General features: G+C 43.1%; 1 pseudogene; it reads left to right on the top strand.

Annotated features, from left to right (window-relative positions):
• Nucleotides 1-18,055, top strand: part of LOC129861179 (unhealthy ribosome biogenesis protein 2 homolog) — a 61,773-nt pseudogene that overhangs the window by 26,020 nt on the left and 17,698 nt on the right.

Below are 18,055 nucleotides of genomic sequence, written 5' to 3'. Positions count from 1 at the left end.
TCCTTTTACCCAGGGAGTGAGGATCAATCATTGTCAGTGCTGTGGATTCCTTCTTCTCCCTCCTTCTGTTGAATCACAACTCAAGCCATGCTTCTCGGTAATCGAAAGCCCTAGCACTTTAATGTGTCCATGTACAGAGTGTCTGATTTGTGTTTAATTTGCTGTTCACGATAGAAAAAACAGTACTTCCTTTATTGTGTCATAAACAATGGAATACAAGGCTTAGACAGGTAGATGGAAACAGCGGTTGCATGCTAAGGTGTTAGCACAGACATTGTGCACTGCAGCAAAGGGAATATTAGAGTTGCTCTCTTGGCAAGCGAAACGGTTGGCATGCCTAGTGTTTTATCCTGCAGCCAGGAAATCTATTTTAATGTAATTTGGTGCAAACATCAGTGTCCACTGATACACGGTGTGGACTGACCCTTAGAAAGATTTAGTCTTGTTCATAATAAAAGTTCTCGCTGAAGCAAAATTTGAATCATACCTTTTCACTACCAAAATCACTAACTATATTCAATTTACAATACTTTGACAATAGCAAGCAACTCTATGCTATATGGTTTTTCATTATCAATCCCTGTAATGATGCGTCTCCTGAAGGCTTCCCTTCTCCCTGTAATGATGCGCCTCCTGAAGGCTTCCCTTCTCCCTGTAATGATGCGCCTCCTGAAGGCTTCCCTTCTCCCTGTAATGATGCGTCTCCTGAAGGCTTCCCTTCTCCCTGTAATGATGCGCCTCCTGAAGGCTTCCCTTCTCCCTGTAATGATGCGCCTCCTGAAGGCTTCCCTTCTCCCTGTAATGATGCGCCTCCTGAAGGCTTCCCTTCTCCCTGTAATGATGCGCCTCCTGAAGGCTTCCCTTCTCCCTGTAATGATGCGCCTCCTGAAGGCTTCCCTTCTCCCTGTAATGATGCGTCTCCTGAAGGCTTCCCTTCTCCCTGTAATGATGCGCCTCCTGAAGGCTTCCCTTCTCCCTGTAATGATGCGTCTCCTGAAGGCTTCCCTTCTCCCTGTAATGATGCGTCTCCTGAAGGCTTCCCTTCTCCCTGTAATGATGCGCCTCCTGAAGGCTTCCCTTCTCCCTGTAATGATGCGCCTCCTGAAGGCTTCCCTTCTCCCTGTAATGATGCGTCTCCTGAAGGCTTCCCTTCTCCCTGTAATGATGCGCCTCCTGAAGGCTTCCCTTCTCCCTGTAATGATGCGCCTCCTGAAGGCTTCCCTTCTCCCTGTAATGATGCGCCTCCTGAAGGCTTCCCTTCTCCCTGTAATGATGCGCCTCCTGAAGGCTTCCCTTCTCCCTGTAATGATGCGCCTCCTGAAGGCTTCCCTTCTCCCTGTAATGATGCGCCTCCTGAAGGCTTCCCTTCTCCCTGTAATGATGCGTCTCCTGAAGGCTTCCCTTCTCCCTGTAATGATGCGTCTCCTGAAGGCTTTTGACACTGTGTAGGTGTTGCCTTGGGAGGCCTTATACTTGCATGGACAAATAGCAGCTGTCTACACACCTGTCACACAGGTTTACCTAAATGTTAATACAGAAACTTCCTTGGCAGCTGCTGCTCCAATTTCTCTAGCTTGATTCAGCCTATCACACAAGCACCAAAGGGAGTGACTAGCTTACCCCTTCCCCATTTGCCATGACTATTATACTCAGTCAACCTTGGATCTTGGCCAGCACATAAGTTAGCCCGTTTCCACTTGACATTGAACATATTTTGGGGGTGCTAACCAAAGAAAACATCCCACTGCCTCCCACTGTAGGCAATAAAACAGAATAACTTCAGAATCAATTTCTGAAAAGGGCTGTTGGTCTGTGCCAGATGGGTGCTTAAGTGGAGGCAGATGTGCTCTGGAGAAGGGCACGTCTTTGGCATGAGCACTGGAGGATGTGTGGAAATGATTACCTCGCCGACTGATGACTCATAGGAACATGGTAGCTCCTGAGAATTGAGGGCTTTTTTTTTCTCTTTCTCTCTCATTGGGAGACTGATAGCACATGGCACCTTCCTCTCCTCGGCCCATATCAAAACAATTACAGACCTCCAAGAATAGGGTCTAACAACCCTCTGACAAATATAGACCCACACAAATGCTTCAGTTTGATTATGTATTAGATTTTTTCCCCTCAAATGTAAAATGCTTTAAAAGCATGTTATAGCTAAATGTAATACAATCTAAATGTCTTTCAAATGCAAAGTTGTCAAAGTTGAACTTTTTATAGCGTGGCCCTTTTTTGGAATGTGCACAGGTGAAAGCGATGCAGTCTTACCTTAACTGTTTGTACCACCTGGAGGTCTCCTCATTCACTGGGGGAGACAGAAGGGTGAGGCTGAGAGAAGTATGGCCATCGGTTCATTTAATCATTTATTCACTCACTCAGCCACTACTTCATACGTTAATCCAAGTATTCACCCATTAACTCATAATCTCAATTGATAGGAATGACATTGGCATTTACAGGAATTGTGTGCATCCTATATACAGTATTATTCATCACTTTCTATTTTCCTGCTGGTTCCCATTAAAGAACAGTGACCAATCATCTTCATGTGTACTAAATGTATTCATGTGTACTAAATGTCTTCATGTGTACTAAATGTATTCATGTGTACTAAATGTATTCATGTGTACTAAATGTATTCATGTGTACTAAATGTCTTCATGTGGACTAAATGTCTTCATGTGGACTAAATGTCTTCATGTGTACTAAATGTCTTCATGTGTACTAAATGTATTCATGTGGACTAAATGTATTCATGTGTACTAAATGTCTTCATGTGGACTAAATGTCTTCATGTGTACTAAATGTATTAATGTGTACTAAATGTCTTCATGTGTACTAAATGTCTTCATGTGTACTAAATGTCTTCATGTGTACTACATTTCTTTATGTGTACTAAATGTCTTCATGTGTACTAAATGTATTCATGTGTACTAAATGTCTTCATGTGGACTAAATGTCTTCATGTGTACTAAATGTATTCATGTGTACTACATTTCTTTATGTGTACTAAATGTCTTCATGTGTACTAAATCTATTAATGTGTACTAAATGTCTTCATGTGTACTAAATGTCTTCATGTGTACTAAATGTATTCATGTGTACTAAATGTCTTTATGTGTACTAAATGTCTTCATGTGGACTAAATGTCTTCATGTGGACTAAATGTCTTCATGTGGACTAAATGTCTTCATTTGGACTAAATGTCTTTATGTGTGTTAAGTGTCTTCATGTGTACTAAATGTCTTCATGTGTACTACATTTCTTTATGTGTACTAAATGTCTTCATGTGTACTAAATGTATTCATGTGTACTAATTGTCTTTATCTGTACTAAATGTATTCATGTGGACTAAATGTCTTTGTGTACTAAATGTCTTCATGTGGACTAAATGTCTTCATGTGTACTAAATGTCTTCATGTGGACTAAATGTCTTTATGTGTATTAAGTGTCTTCATGTGTACTAAGTGTCTTCGTGTGGACTAAGTGTCTTCATGTGGACTAAATGTCTTCATGTGGACTAAGTGTCTTCATGTGGACTAAGTGTCTTTATGTGTACTAAGTGTCTTTATGTGTACTAAGTGTCTTTGTGTGTACTAAGTGTCTTTATGTGTACTAAGTGTCTTTATGTGTACTAAGTGTCTTTATGTGTACTAAGTGTCTTTATGTGGACTAAGTGTCTTTATGTGTACTAAGTGTCTTTATGTGTACTAAGTGTCTTCATGTGGACTGAATGTCTTCATGTGTACTAAGTGTCTTCATGTGGACTGAATGTCTTCATGTGGACTAAGTGTCTTAATGTGTACTAAGTGTCTTCATGTGTACTATATGTATTTTTCAGCCTAAAGGGCACCCTTAATCATCACACCCCTTGACAAATATACTGTACAGCCTGTTGTTTTAGAAGTTGACATGATATTTAGCCTGTGTTGCTCCCAAGGGAGTCCTCTGTATAAATGTGCTGTCAGTGTCAAACAACTCCAGCATGCTTAAGGGATGTGATTTTGGGAAAGAGGTCATCTTAATGGGAGATTTTAACAAAAATTATGAAGGCAAGTCTTGTAGGAAAACCCTCAAACAGATCACTAATACCTTTGACCTTATACAGCTAGTTAAAGGGCCAACCAGGGTGACTTGTTGTTCTAAAACGCAGCAATAAACCAGAGAGATGTCAGGTTTTGGTCACTAGAAGTCCCCATTGCACCTTTTTTGTACCTTTGTTATTCCTTGCTCTAATTATTGTTTGCACCTGTGTGTCGTTCCCTTGTTAGTATTTAAACCCTGTGTGTCCCTCAGTTCCTTGCTCAGTGTTTGAATGTTAGCACCCAGCCCCAGCCCAAGCCTTGTTCTGAACATATGATTCTCCTATTGGATTTTCCAGAGGTTCTCTGGTTTAGTTCTTGTGTATTTTTGAGTAGTGTTTTGAGGTTTGTTTTTCCCTGCTGTTTTTACCACTTTGTGGAGTTGCTTTGTATTTTGGAGGATATCCATTTTGTGCTTCTTGGCTTTATGTTTGGACATTGTGGATTTAGATTCTTTGCCTGAAGATTTTGTTCTTTAATTAAACCACCATCTCTAGTACTGCTGTGTCTGCCTCATCTTCTGGGTTCTGACGATTATTAGTGACTGTTTCTCGCACCGGGTCCTGACAAGAGAGTGACTAAATCATTCATTATGGTTTCTGGGCTATCTGATCATAATCTGACACTTATAGCCAGAAAGATTTCTAAGAGCAGGTTTAACCTCTCTACTGTTAGAAAGCCGGATCAACTAAGAATACCTAAGAGTGAATTAAATTATTTTGAAAACGCAATTAAGGGTATTAACTGGAATGATCTCTTGTCGTATACAGATATGGAAGCTGATTATCAGGTTTTTATATCCACAATCCAGACTACAATAAATGGCTTCCTAAAGAAAAGAAAATCCAAACCTGGCAAAAATAATACTCTTTCTTGGCTCCATGGAGAAATCTGGAAAATGACGATGAAAGATCATGCTCTAAAAACAGCCCCGAAGTCCAAATTAGAGCATGACAGATGTAGGTTTACCATGTTGAGAAATAAGGTGATGAAAGAAATCAGACAGGCCAAGGCAAACCTTTTGATCAACATAATTGGTGAAGCAAAGGGAAATTCTAAATGATCTGAGATCAAGCGCTAGTGAAGCGATCTCAGTGATCTAGCGATCTCAGTGCTAGTGAAGGACACTCAACCTGTCTTCATCATAAGGGAGGTTTCTGAGTCAGAGGTGAAAAAGGTGATTATCTCACTAAAGAACTCTAAAGTCAAAGATGTGTTTGGGCTGGACTCTACCTTTCTTAAAAACTACAAAGAGTCACTCATTGGCCCCATTACTAAGGTCACCAACATATCTATTGGTCAGGGGGTGTTTCCAAGGGTCTTGAAGTCGGCCATAAAAACGGCCATCATTAAATCAGGCAACCCTGCTGACGTAAGAACTACAGGCCCATTAGTATATTACCTGTGGTGTCCAAGGTTGCTGAAAAGTGTGTAGCAGAGCAACTGATTGCCCACCTCAATAACAGCCCCTTCACATTACCCTCCATGCAGTTTTACTTCAGAGCAAAACACTCCACAGAAACAGCCAACTGCTTTCTTCTTGAAAATGTCCAAGATGGACAAAGGGGGCATTGTAAGGGCTGTATTTCTAGACCCAATGAAAGCTTTTGATACTGTTAACAATGAGGTTCTCATCACAAAACTGTCCAAGTTCAACTTTTCCCCCGAAGCCTTGAGATGGATGAAATCATACCTAGAAGGCAGAACTCAGTGTGTCAGAGTGATGACGTGGTCGTGCCTCAAGGGTCAATACTGGGGCCCCTCTTGTTCAGCCTGTACATTACTGATCTGCCTTCTGTCTGTACTGGGTCTGAAGTTCAAATGTATGCAGATGATACAGTGATATATGTGCATGCAAAGAGCAAACAACAAGCTGCACGAGAACTCACTACTGTAATGGTCCAGGTGACAAAGTGGCTCAGTGACTCATGTTTGCATCTCAATGTGAAAAAACTGTCTGCATGTTCTTCACAAAGAGGGCAACTGATCCTACTGAGCCAGATGTCTATGTGTCAGGGGAGAAGCTCCAGGTGGTATCTGATTTGAAGTACCTTGGCATCATACTTGATTCCAATCTCTCTTTTAAAAAAAGGTAACTATAAGTTCAACCTAGCTCATTTCTGATTCATGCGAAATTGTTTGACTACAGAAGTAACAAAACTGTACTTCAATGCTATGATACTCCCCCACTTAACATACTGCTTGTCTAGTTGGGCCCAAGCTTGCTGTACAACATTAAAACCTATTCAGTCTGACTACAAACAGGCTCTCAAAGTGCTTGATAGGAGGCCCAATAGCCATCATCACTGTTACATCCTCAGAAAGTATGAGCTCCTGAGTTGGAAAAATCTTGAGCAATACAATCGACATATGTCTTGTATTCAATATCCTAAATGGTCTAGCTCCCCTCGGCTTAGTACTTTTGTTAAACAGAAAATGCAAACTCATGGCAGCAGATCCACAAGGTCTGCCATGAGAGGTGACTGGATAGGTTCCTTAAGGAAAAGCACCTTTAGTCAATCTGCTTTCTCTGTGAGAGCTTCCCATGTCTGGAACTATCAGACACACACAACTGCACCACCTATCACACCTTCGCAAAAATATGAAGACATGGCTAAAGGCCAATCAGACTTGTGAACATAATCCCTAGCTGTGTTTTGCCGCTTTCCATGTTGTCTGTTGTCTGTAGGCGTGGAAAAACTTTGTTGCTATTATGGACTTTGTTTTGTTGCTTTTTGTGCTATTTTTTCTGTCTGCATGCTACGTGTTGCTTGTTCTATGTTCCTCTGTCTGCATGCTACGTGTTGCTTGTTCTATGTTCCTCTGTCTGCATGCTACGTGTCGCTTGTTCTATATTTCTCTGTCTGCGTGCTATGTGTTGCTTGTTCTATGTTTCTCTGTCTGCATGCTACGTGTCGCTTGTTCTATGTTGCTCTGTCTGCATGCTACGTGTTGCATGTTCTATATTTGTCTGTCTGCATGCTACGTGACGCTTGAGTTCTCTGTCTGCATGCTAAGTGTCGCTTGTTCTATGTTACTCTGTCTGCATGCTATGTGTTGCTTGTTCTGTTTCTCTGCATGCTACGTGTCGCTTGTTCTTTGTTTCTATGTCTGCATGCTATGTGTTGCATGTTCTATATTTTCTCTGTCTGCATGCTACGTGTTGCTTGTTGTATGTTTTTCTGTCTGCATGCTACGTGTTGCTTCTTTTCTCTGTTTCTCTGTCTGCATGCTACGTGTTGCTTGTTATATGTTTCTCTGTCTGCATGCTACGTGTTGCTTGTTCTATGTTCCTCTGTCTGCATGCTACGTGTTGCTTGTTCTATGTTCCTCTGTCTGCATGCTACGTGTCGCTTGTTCTATATTTCTCTGTCTGCGTGCTATGTGTTGCTTGTTCTATGTTTCTCTGTCTGCATGCTACGTGTCGCTTGTTCTATGTTGCTCTGTCTGCATGCTACGTGTTGCATGTTCTATATTTGTCTGTCTGCATGCTACGTGACGCTTGAGGTCTCTGTCTGCATGCTAAGTGTCGCTTGTTCTATGTTACTCTGTCTGCATGCTATGTGTTGCTTGTTCTGTTTCTCTGCATGCTACGTGTCGCTTGTTCTTTGTTTCTATGTCTGCATGCTATGTGTTGCATGTTCTATATTTTCTCTGTCTGCATGCTACGTGTTGCTTGTTGTATGTTTTTCTGCCTGCATGCTACGTGTTGCTTATTTTCTCTGTTTCTCTGTCTGCATGCTACGTGTTGCTTGTTGTATGTTTCTCTGTCTGCATGCTACGTGTCGCTTGTTCTATGTTTCTCTGTCTGCATGCTACATGTTGCTTGTTCTATGTTTCTCTGTCTGCATGCTACGTGTCGCTTGTTCTATGTTACTCTGTCTGCATGCTACATGTCACTTGTTCTATGTTACTCTGTCTGCATGCTACGTGTTGCTTGTTCTATGTTACTCTGTCTGCATGCTACGTGTCGCTTGTTCTATGTTACTCTGTCTGCATGCTACGTGTTGCTTGTTCTATGTTTCTCTGTCTGCATGCTCCGTGTTGCTTGTTCTATGTTACTCTGTCTGCATGCTACGTGTCGCTTGTTATATGTTTCTCTGTCTACATGCTACGTGTTTCTTGTTCTATGTTACTCTGTCTGCATGCTACGTGTCGCTTGTTCTATGTTTCTCTTTCTGCATGCTACGTGTTGCTTGTTATATGTTTCTCTGTCTACATGCTACGTGTTTCTTGTTCTATGTTTCTCTGTCTGCATGCTCCGTGTTGCTTGTACTATGTTTCTCTGTCTGCATGCTACGTGTCGCTTGTTCTATGTTACTCTGTCTGCATGCTACGTGTTGCTTGTTCTATGTTTTTCTGTCTGCATGCTCCGTGTTGCTTGTTCTATGTTACTCTGTCTGCATGCTACGTGTCGCTTGTTCTATGTTTCTCTGTCTGCATGCTACGTGACGCTTGTTCTATGTTTCTCTGTCTGCATGCTACGTGTCGCTTGTTCTATGTTTCTCTGTCTGCATGCTACGTGTCGCTTGTTCTATGTTTCTCTGTCTGCATGCTACATGTCTCTTGTTCTATGTTTCTCTGTCTGCATGCTACGTGTCGCTTGTCCTATGTTACTCTGTCTGCATGCTCCGTGTTGCTTGTGTTATGTTTCTCTGTCTGCATGCTACGTGTTGCTTTTTCTATGTTTCTTTGTCTGCATGCTACGTGTTTCTTGTCCTATGTTGCTCTGCATGTGCTCAATGCTCATTTGTTTGTCTGTATCGTTATTGTAATTGTTTTTAATAACCTGCCCAGGAACTGGGATTGAACATTAGCCGCCTGGCTAAAACCGGCACTTTTACTGAAATGTTGATTAATGTGCACTGTCCCTGGAAAAATGTAAATAAACTCAAATTCGTGTTGTCACCAGGCTAACCAGTCCTGTTAGTAAGGCAGGACTATTGCAGGATAAAGTAGAATATTATAGGTGTGTCTTATCATGTTAATATTATGCTATTTCACACATGAAACTGGGCCTATTTTAATCAGCAGAGCTCATCCAGTGGAAAGAGAGAAAGGAAGAAGAATGGTTTCGCCTTTAGTAATGTTATATTTCTGTAGTTGGTTGTATACCCTGCTGGTCCCCGAGGACTGGATCAAAAGCAATGTGAGGGAAATCTAACATTCCCACTGAGGATGACAGAACTGTCGTAGGAGACATGAAAAGCACAGTGCACAGCGGGAGTCCCGGACAAGCTCGTGGATGGACACCTTTGAAAGTCCTGTACTGCTGCATGCATCACTGATGAGTTGAATCAGTGTTGAGGAGCTGTATTCAGCTTTGTGATCAACATATTCAGGGATACATTATGTTTTCCTGTTTCTAAAAGGAGCAACATAATCTCAACATCAAAGCCTTCCTGACGTTGTTGACGAAAAGGAAATAATGACATATTCAATTATGCAACAGTAATTGTCTTCAGATAGGGTTTATTTTTAGAAATCATATATAACACGTTGTTAGTGTTCGTCTTCCTCAGCCGAAGGAGGCCAACTCTGTACACATCTAGGCAGACCTCCCCTGTTCCAGGCACAGGAGGAAGGGTCAACAAGAGGAGATGGAGAGGAGCAGCTTGTTGATTTGAACTAGCATATAAGGCTCAGTGCATCATGTATCAGGTCCTGGCTGGCCCTGTGAAATATAGTAACCCTCACAAGTGACAAATTGCATGGAGAGTGGGTTGTTTAACAACACCTCTCACCCTGACAACAGTGGCCATATTTCTCCTCTGTTTGTTTTCAGCATGTGAGCTGTGCTTTACTGTACATCTAATCGGTCAAGAGAGGAAAGCAGGGATGGAGAAATTGTTCCAGCCGGGCCTTTGTGTTCTCTAATGGGCTATACTGTTTGTTTTCTGCAGACTGTGAGCATAAACATTAGTTTATACACAATTATAATGATTAAATAGCTTTTGTTGCTCCATATTCTGCTCTTAGCTATCATGATTAATGTCTCAGCTTATACAAAACCCTGTTGTTATTGTTCTGCTCTGTCACAATGCATTGAAAATATATTCATTCTCAGCCGCACCCTGGAGATTTGATTCAAATGCTGTGCTGTCATCAGTTATATCCAGCCCACATCTGTGTCAGGAGCACAGTGCACTCTGAACACCCACTGTGCTGCATCAGTTATATCCAGCCCACGTCTGTGTCAGGAGCACAGTGCACTCTGAACACCCACTGTGCTGCATCAGTTATATCCAGCCCACGTCTGTGTCAGGAGCACAGTGCACTCTGAACACCCACTGTGCTGCATCAGTTATATCCAGCCCACGTCTGTGTCAGGAGCACAGTGCACTCTGAACACCCACTGTGCTGCATCAGTTATATCCAGCCCACGTCTGTGTCAGGAGCACAGGGCACTCTGAACACCCACTGTGCTGTCATCAGTTATATCCAGCCCACGTCTGTGTCAGGAGCACAGTGCACTCTGAACACCCACTGTGCTGCATCAGTTATATCCAGCCCACGTCTGTGTCAGGAGCACAGTGCACTCTGAACACCCACTGTGCTGCATCAGTTATATCCAGCCCACGTCTGTGTCAGGAGCACAGTGCACTCTGAACACCCACTGTGCTGCATCAGTTATATCCAGCCCACGTCTGTGTCAGGAGCACAGTGCACTCTGAACAACCACTGTGCTGTCATCAGTTATATCCAGCCCACGTCTGTGTCAGGAGCACAGTGCACTCTGAACACCCACTGTGCTGCATCAGTTATATCCAGCCCACGTCTGTGTCAGGAGCACAGTGCACTCTGAACACCCACTGTGCTGTCATCAGTTATATCCAGCCCTCGTCTGTGTCAGGAGCACAGTGCACTCTGAACACCCACTGTGCTGTCATCAGTTATATCCAGCCCACGTCTGTGTCAGGAGCACAGTGCACTCTGAACACCCACTGTGCTGTCATCAGTTATTTCCAGCCCACGTCTGTGTCAGGAGCACAGTGCACTCTGAACACCCACTGTGCTGTCATCAGTTATATCCAGCCCACGTCTGTGTCAGGAGCACAGTGCACTCTGAACACCCACTGTGCTGTCATCAGTTATATCCAGCCCACGTCTGTGTCAGGAGCACAGTGCACTCTGAACACCCACTGTGCTGTCATCAGTTATATCCAGCCCACGTCTGTGTCAGGAGCACAGTGCACTCTGAACACCCACTGTGCTGTCATCAGTTATATCCAGCCCACGTCTGTGTCAGGAGCACAGTGCACTCTGAACACCCACTGTGCTGTCATCAGTTATATCCAGCCCTCGTCTGTGTCAGGAGCACAGTGCACTCTGAACACCCACTGTGCTGTCATCAGTTATATCCAGCCCACGTCTGTGTCAGGAGCACAGTGCACTCTGAACACCCACTGTGCTGTCATCAGTTATATCCAGCCCACGTCTGTGTCAGGAGCACAGTGCACTCTGAACACCCACTGTGCTGCATCAGTTATATCCAGCCCACGTCTGTGTCAGGAGCACAGTGCACTCTGAACACCCACTGTGCTGCATCAGTTATATCCAGCCCACGTCTGTGTCAGGAGCACAGTGCACTCTGAACACCCACTGTGCTGCATCACTCAAAAGTCACCATTTTGTAGAAGTTTGTAGAAGTTGTCCCACTTCTAAAGTTCTGTCTGAAATAAAAGTTTAACCCTCAGTGTTTGGAGTGGTCTAGTTTTCTAAAAGCTCTCCTCTTCTATTCCCCAGCCTCTGAGACCGATGCAGTGGTGCTTTTGAAGTGGGCTTGCCTGGTGGAACATATGTACTCCCACATCGCTACCACAGCCGAGGGCTTCACTATCCTCTCCTCCTTCATGGTAGCACAGTACGTCAGCGAGTTACAGAAGGTAAGATCTCTGGGGTTTTTTCATCATCAAGGACAATGGTGATTAGTAGAGCTGGGCAATATGAACAAAAATTCATTAAATTTACTGAATTATCACGGTAACGATCAATTGAACGATAAGTTTGTAACATTATCTACATATGTTTTTTTAATATTACCCTTAAATCCACTACTACTACTTTGAATGCTGTAGCTATCAATTGTCCCATTTAACAATCACCCATATTACCAAACTTACTTCATTTCAAACTTCAGATATCTCTTGTAGGACCCTATAGGTTATTTATTATAGTGAACGATATCAGCAGAATATCCACGATAAGTTGTCGGTTTGGTCAGTGTTGATAAGTTGTCGGTTTGGTCAGTGTCGATAAGTTGTTGGTTTGGTCAGTGTCGATAAGTTGTCGGTTTGGTCAGTGTTGATAAGTTGTTGGTTTGGTCAGTGTTGATAAGTTGTCGGTTTGGTCAGTGTCAATGTCGATAAGTTGTCAGTTTGGTCAGTGTCGATAAGTTGTCGGTTTGGTCAGTGTCGATAAGTTGTTGGTTTGGTCAGTGTCGATAAGTTGTCGGTTTGGTCAGTGTCGTTAAGTTGTCGGTTTGGTCAGTGTCGATAAGTTGTCGGTTTGGTCAGTGTCAATAAGTTGTCGGTTTGGTCAGTGTCGATGTTGATAAGTTGTCGGTTTGGTCAGTGTCGATAAGTTGTCAGTTTGGTCAGTGTCGATAAGTTGTTGGTTTGGTCAGTGTCGATAAGTTGTCGGTTTGGTCAGTGTCGTTAAGTTGTCGGTTTGGTCAGTGTCGATAAGTTGTTGGTTTGGTCAGTGTCGATAAGTTGTCGGTTTGGTCAGTGTCGTTAAGTTGTCAGTTTAGTCAGTGTTGATAAGATGTCGGTTTGGTCAGTGTCGTTAAGTTGTCGGTTTGGTCAGTGTCGATAAGTTGTCGGTTTGGTCAGTGTCAATAAGTTGTCGGTTTGGTCAGTGTCGATGTTGATAAGTTGTCGGTTTGGTCAGCGTCGATAAATTGTCGGTTTGGTCAGTGTCGATAAGTTGTCAGTTTGGTCAGTGTCGTTAAGTTGTCGGTTTGGTCAGTGTCAATGTCGATAAGTTGTCGGTTTGGTCAGTGTCGATAAGTTGTCGGTTTGGTCAGTGTCCATAAGTTGTCAGTTTGGTCAGTGTCGATGTTGATAAGTTGTCGGTTTGGTCAGTGTCGATAAGTTGTCGGTTTGGTCAGTGTCAATGTCGATAAGTTGTCGGTTTGGTCAGTGTCGATAAGTTGTCGGTTTGGTCAGTGTCGATAAGTTGTCAGTTTGGTCAGTGTCGATGTTGATAAGTTGTCGGTTTGGTCAGTGTCGATGTTGATAAGTTGTCTGTTTGGTCAGTGTCGATGTTGATAAGTTGTCGGTTTGGTCAGTGTCGATAAGTTGTCGGTTTGGTCAGTGTCGTTAAGTTGTCGGTTTGGTCAGTGTCGATAAGTTGTCGGTTTGGTCAGTGTCAATAAGTTGTCGGTTTGGTCAGTGTCGATGTTGATAAGTTGTCGGTTTGGTCAGTGTCGATAAGTTGTCAGTTTGGTCAGTGTCGATAAGTTGTTGGTTTGGTCAGTGTCGATAAGTTGTCGGTTTGGTCAGTGTCGTTAAGTTGTCGGTTTGGTCAGTGTCGATAAGTTGTTGGTTTGGTCAGTGTCGATAAGTTGTCGGTTTGGTCAGTGTCGTTAAGTTGTCGGTTTGGTCAGTGTCGATAAGTTGTCGGTTTGGTCAGTGTCGATAAGTTGTTGGTTTGGTCAGTGTCGATAAGTTGTCGGTTTGGTCAGTGTCGTTAAGTTGTCGGTTTAGTCAGTGTTGATAAGATGTCGGTTTGGTCAGTGTCGTTAAGTTGTCGGTTTGGTCAGTGTCGATAAGTTGTCGGTTTGGTCAGTGTCAATAAGTTGTCGGTTTGGTCAGTGTCGATGTTGATAAGTTGTCGGTTTGGTCAGCGTCGATAAATTGTCGGTTTGGTCAGTGTCGATAAGTTGTCAGTTTGGTCAGTGTCGTTAAGTTGTCGGTTTGGTCAGTGTCAATGTCGATAAGTTGTCGGTTTGGTCAGTGTCGATAAGTTGTCGGTTTGGTCAGTGTCCATAAGTTGTCAGTTTGGTCAGTGTCGATGTTGATAAGTTGTCGGTTTGGTCAGTGTCGATAAGTTGTCAGTTTGGTCAGTGTCGATAAGTTGTCGGTTTGGTCAGTGTCAATGTCGATAAGTTGTCGGTTTGGTCAGTGTCGATAAGTTGTCGGTTTGGTCAGTGTCGATAAGTTGTCAGTTTGGTCAGTGTCGATGTTGATAAGTTGTCGGTTTGGTCAGTGTCGATGTTGATAAGTTGTCGGTTTGGTCAGTGTCGATGTTGATAAGTTGTCGGTTTGGTCAGTGTTGATGTTGATAAGTTGTCGGTTTGGTCAGTGTCGATAAGTTGTCGGTTTGGTCGGTGTCGATAAGTTGTCAGTCTGGTCAGTGTCGATGTTGATAAGTTGTCGGCTTGGTCAGTGTCGATAAGTTGTTGGTTTGGTCAGTGTTGATAAGTTGTCGGTTTGGTCAGTGTCAATAAGTTGTCGGTTTGGTCAGTGTCAATAAGTTGTCGGTTTGGTCAGTGTCAATGTCGATAAGTTGTCGGTTTGGTCAGTGTCGATAAGTTGTCGGTTTGGTCAGTGTCGATGTTGATAAGTTGTCGGTTTGGTCAGTGTCGATAAGTTGTCAGTTTGGTCAGTGTCGATAAGTTGTCGGTTTGGTCAGTGTCGATGTTGATAAGTTGTCGGTTTGGTCAGTGTCGATGTTGATAAGTTGTTGGTTTGGTCAGTGTCGATAAGTTGTCAGTTTGGTCAGTGTCGATAAGTTGTCGTTTTGGTCAGTGTCGATGTTGATAAGTTGTCAGTTTGGTCAGTGTCGATGTTGATAAGTTGTCGGTTTGGTCAGTGTCGATAAGTTGTCAGTTTGGTCAGTGTCGATAAGTTGTTGGTTTGGTCAGTGTCGATAAGTTGTCAGTTTGGTCATTGTCGATAAGTTGTCAGTTTGGTCAGTGTCGATAAGTTGTTGGTTTGGTCATTGTCGATAAGTTGTTGGTTTGGTCAGTGTCGATAAGTTGTCAGTTTGGTCAGTGTTGATAAGTTATCGGTCTGGTCATTGTCGATAAGTTGTTGGTTTGGTCATTGTCGATAAGTTGTTGGTTTGGTCAGTGTCGATAAGTTGTCAGTTTGGTCAGTGTTGATAAGTTGTCGGTCTGGTCATTGTCGATAAGTTGTCGGTTTGATCAGTGTCGATAAGTTGTTGGTTTGGTCAGTGTCGATAAGTTGTTGGTTTGGTCAGTGTTGATAAGTTGTTGGTTTGGTCAGTGTTGATAAGTTGTTGGTTTGGTCAGTGTTGATAAGTTGTTGGTTTGGTCAGTGTTGATAAGTTGTTGGTTTGGTCAGTGTTGATAAGTTGTTGGTTTGGTCAGTGTTGATAAGTTGTTGGTTTGGTCAGTGTCGATAAGTTGTCGGTTTGGTCAGTGTCGATAAGTTGTCGGTTTGGTCAGTGTCGATGTTGATAAGTTGTCGGTTTGGTCAGTGTCGATAAGTTGTCGGTTTTTTCAGTGTCGATAAGTTGTCGGTTTGGTCAGTGTCGATGTTGATAAGTTGTCGGTTTGGTCAGTGTCGATAAGTTGTTGGTTTGGTCAGTGTCGATAAGTTGTTGGTTTGGTCAGTGTCGATAAGTTGTCGGTTTGGTCAGTGTCGTTAAGTTGTCGGTTTGGTCAGTGTCGATAAGTTGTCGGTTTGGTCAGTGTCGATGTTGATAAGTTGTCGGTTTGGTCAGTGTCGATAAGTTGTCGGTTTTTTCAGTGTCGATAAGTTGTCGGTTTGGTCAGTGTCGATGTTGATAAGTTGTTGGTTTGGTCAGTGTCGATAAGTTGTCGGTTTGGTCAGTGTCGATAAGTTGTCGGTTTGGTCAGTGTCGTTAAGTTGTCGGTTTGGTCAGTGTCGATAAGTTGTCGGTTTGGTCAGTGTCGATAAGTTGTCGGTTTGGTCAGTGTCGTTAAGTGGTCGGTTTGGTCAGTGTCGATAAGTTGTCGGTTTGGTCAGTGTCGATAAGTTGTTGGTTTGGTCAGTGTCGATAAGTTGTCGGTTTGGTCAGTGTCGTTAAGTTGTCGGTTTAGTCAGTGTTGATAAGATGTCGGTTTGGTCAGTGTCGTTAAGTTGTTGGTTTGGTCAGTGTCGATAAGTTGTCGGTTTGGTCAGTGTCAATAAGTTGTCGGTTTGGTCAGTGTCGATGTTGATAAGTTGTCGGTTTGGTCAGTGTCGATAAATTGTCGGTTTGGTCAGTGTCGATAAGTTGTCAGTTTGGTCAGTGTCGTTAAGTTGTCGGTTTGGTCAGTGTCAATGTCGATAAGTTGTCGGTTTGGTCAGTGTCGATAAGTTGCCGGTTTGGTCAGTGTCGATAAGTTGTCAGTTTGGTCAGTGTCGATGTTGATAAGTTGTCGGTTTGGTCAGTGTCGATAAGTTGTCAGTTTGGTCAGTGTCGATAAGTTGTCGGTTTGGTCAGTGTCAATGTCGATAAGTTGTCGGTTTGGTCAGTGTCGATAAGTTGTCGGTTTGGTTAGTGTCGATAAGTTGTCAGTTTGGTCAGTGTCGATGTTGATAAGTTGTCGGTTTGGTCAGTGTCGATGTTGATAAGTTGTCGGTTTGGTCAGTGTCGATGTTGATAAGTTGTCGGTTTGGTCAGTGTCGATGTTGATAAGTTGTCGGTTTGGTCAGTGTCGATGTTGATAAGTTGTCGGTTTGGTCAGTGTCGATGTTGATAAGTTGTCGGTTTGGTCAGTGTCGATAAGTTGTCGGTTTGGTCAGTGTCGATAAGTTGTCAGTCTGGTCAGTGTCGATGTTGATAAGTTGTCGGTTTGGTCAGTGTCGATAAGTTGTTGGTTTGGTCAGTGTTGATAAGTTGTCGGTTTGGTCAGTGTCAATAAGTTGTCGGTTTGGTCAGTGTCAAAAAGTTGTCGGTTTGGTCAGTGTCGATAAGTTGTCGGTTTGGTCAGTGTCGATGTTGATAAGTTGTCGGTTTGGTCAGTGTCGATAAGTTGTCAGTTTGGTCAGTGTCGATAAGTTGTCGGTTTGGTCAGTGTCGATAAGTTGTCAGTTTGGTCAGTGTCGATAAGTTGTCGGTTTGGTCAGTGTCGATGTTGATAAGTTGTCGGTTTGGTCAGTGTCGATGTTGATAAGTTGTTGGTTTGGTCAGTGTCGATAAGTTGTCAGTTTGGTCAGTGTCGATAAGTTGTCGTTTTGGTCAGTGTTGATAAGTTGTCGGTCTGGTCATTGTCGATAAGTTGTCGGTTTGATCAGTGTCGATAAGTTGTTGGTTTGGTCAGTGTCGATAAGTTGTTGGTTTGGTCAGTGTTGATAAGTTGTTGGTTTGGTCAGTGTTGATAAGTTGTTGGTTTGGTCAGTGTTGATAAGTTGTTGGTTTGGTCAGTGTTGATAAGTTGTTGGTTTGGTCAGTGTTGATAAGTTGTTGGTTTGGTCAGTGTTGATAAGTTGTTGGTTTGGTCAGTGTCGATAAGTTGTCAGTTTGGTCAGTGTCGTTAAGTTGTCGGTTTGGTCAGTGTCAATGTCGATAAGTTGTCGGTTTGGTCAGTGTCGATAAGTTGTCGGTTTGGTCAGTGTCCATAAGTTGTCAGTTTGGTCAGTGTCGATGTTGATAAGTTGTCGGTTTGGTCAGTGTCGATAAGTTGTCAGTTTGGTCAGTGTCGATAAGTTGTCGGTTTGGTCAGTGTCAATGTCGATAAGTTGTCGGTTTGGTCAGTGTCGATAAGTTGTCGGTTTGGTCAGTGTCGATAAGTTGTCAGTTTGGTCAGTGTCGATGTTGATAAGTTGTCGGTTTGGTCAGTGTCGATGTTGATAAGTTGTCGGTTTGGTCAGTGTCGATGTTGATAAGTTGTCGGTTTGGTCAGTGTTGATGTTGATAAGTTGTCGGTTTGGTCAGTGTCGATAAGTTGTCGGTTTGGTCGGTGTCGATAAGTTGTCAGTCTGGTCAGTGTCGATGTTGATAAGTTGTCGGCTTGGTCAGTGTCGATAAGTTGTTGGTTTGGTCAGTGTTGATAA

This window comes from Salvelinus fontinalis, chromosome 1, assembly GCF_029448725.1.
Source record: "Salvelinus fontinalis isolate EN_2023a chromosome 1, ASM2944872v1, whole genome shotgun sequence".
Taxonomy (NCBI): domain Eukaryota; kingdom Metazoa; phylum Chordata; class Actinopteri; order Salmoniformes; family Salmonidae; genus Salvelinus; species Salvelinus fontinalis.
Note: the sequence above shows the minus strand (reverse complement) of the source record. Positions and strands in the feature narration are given on the sequence as shown.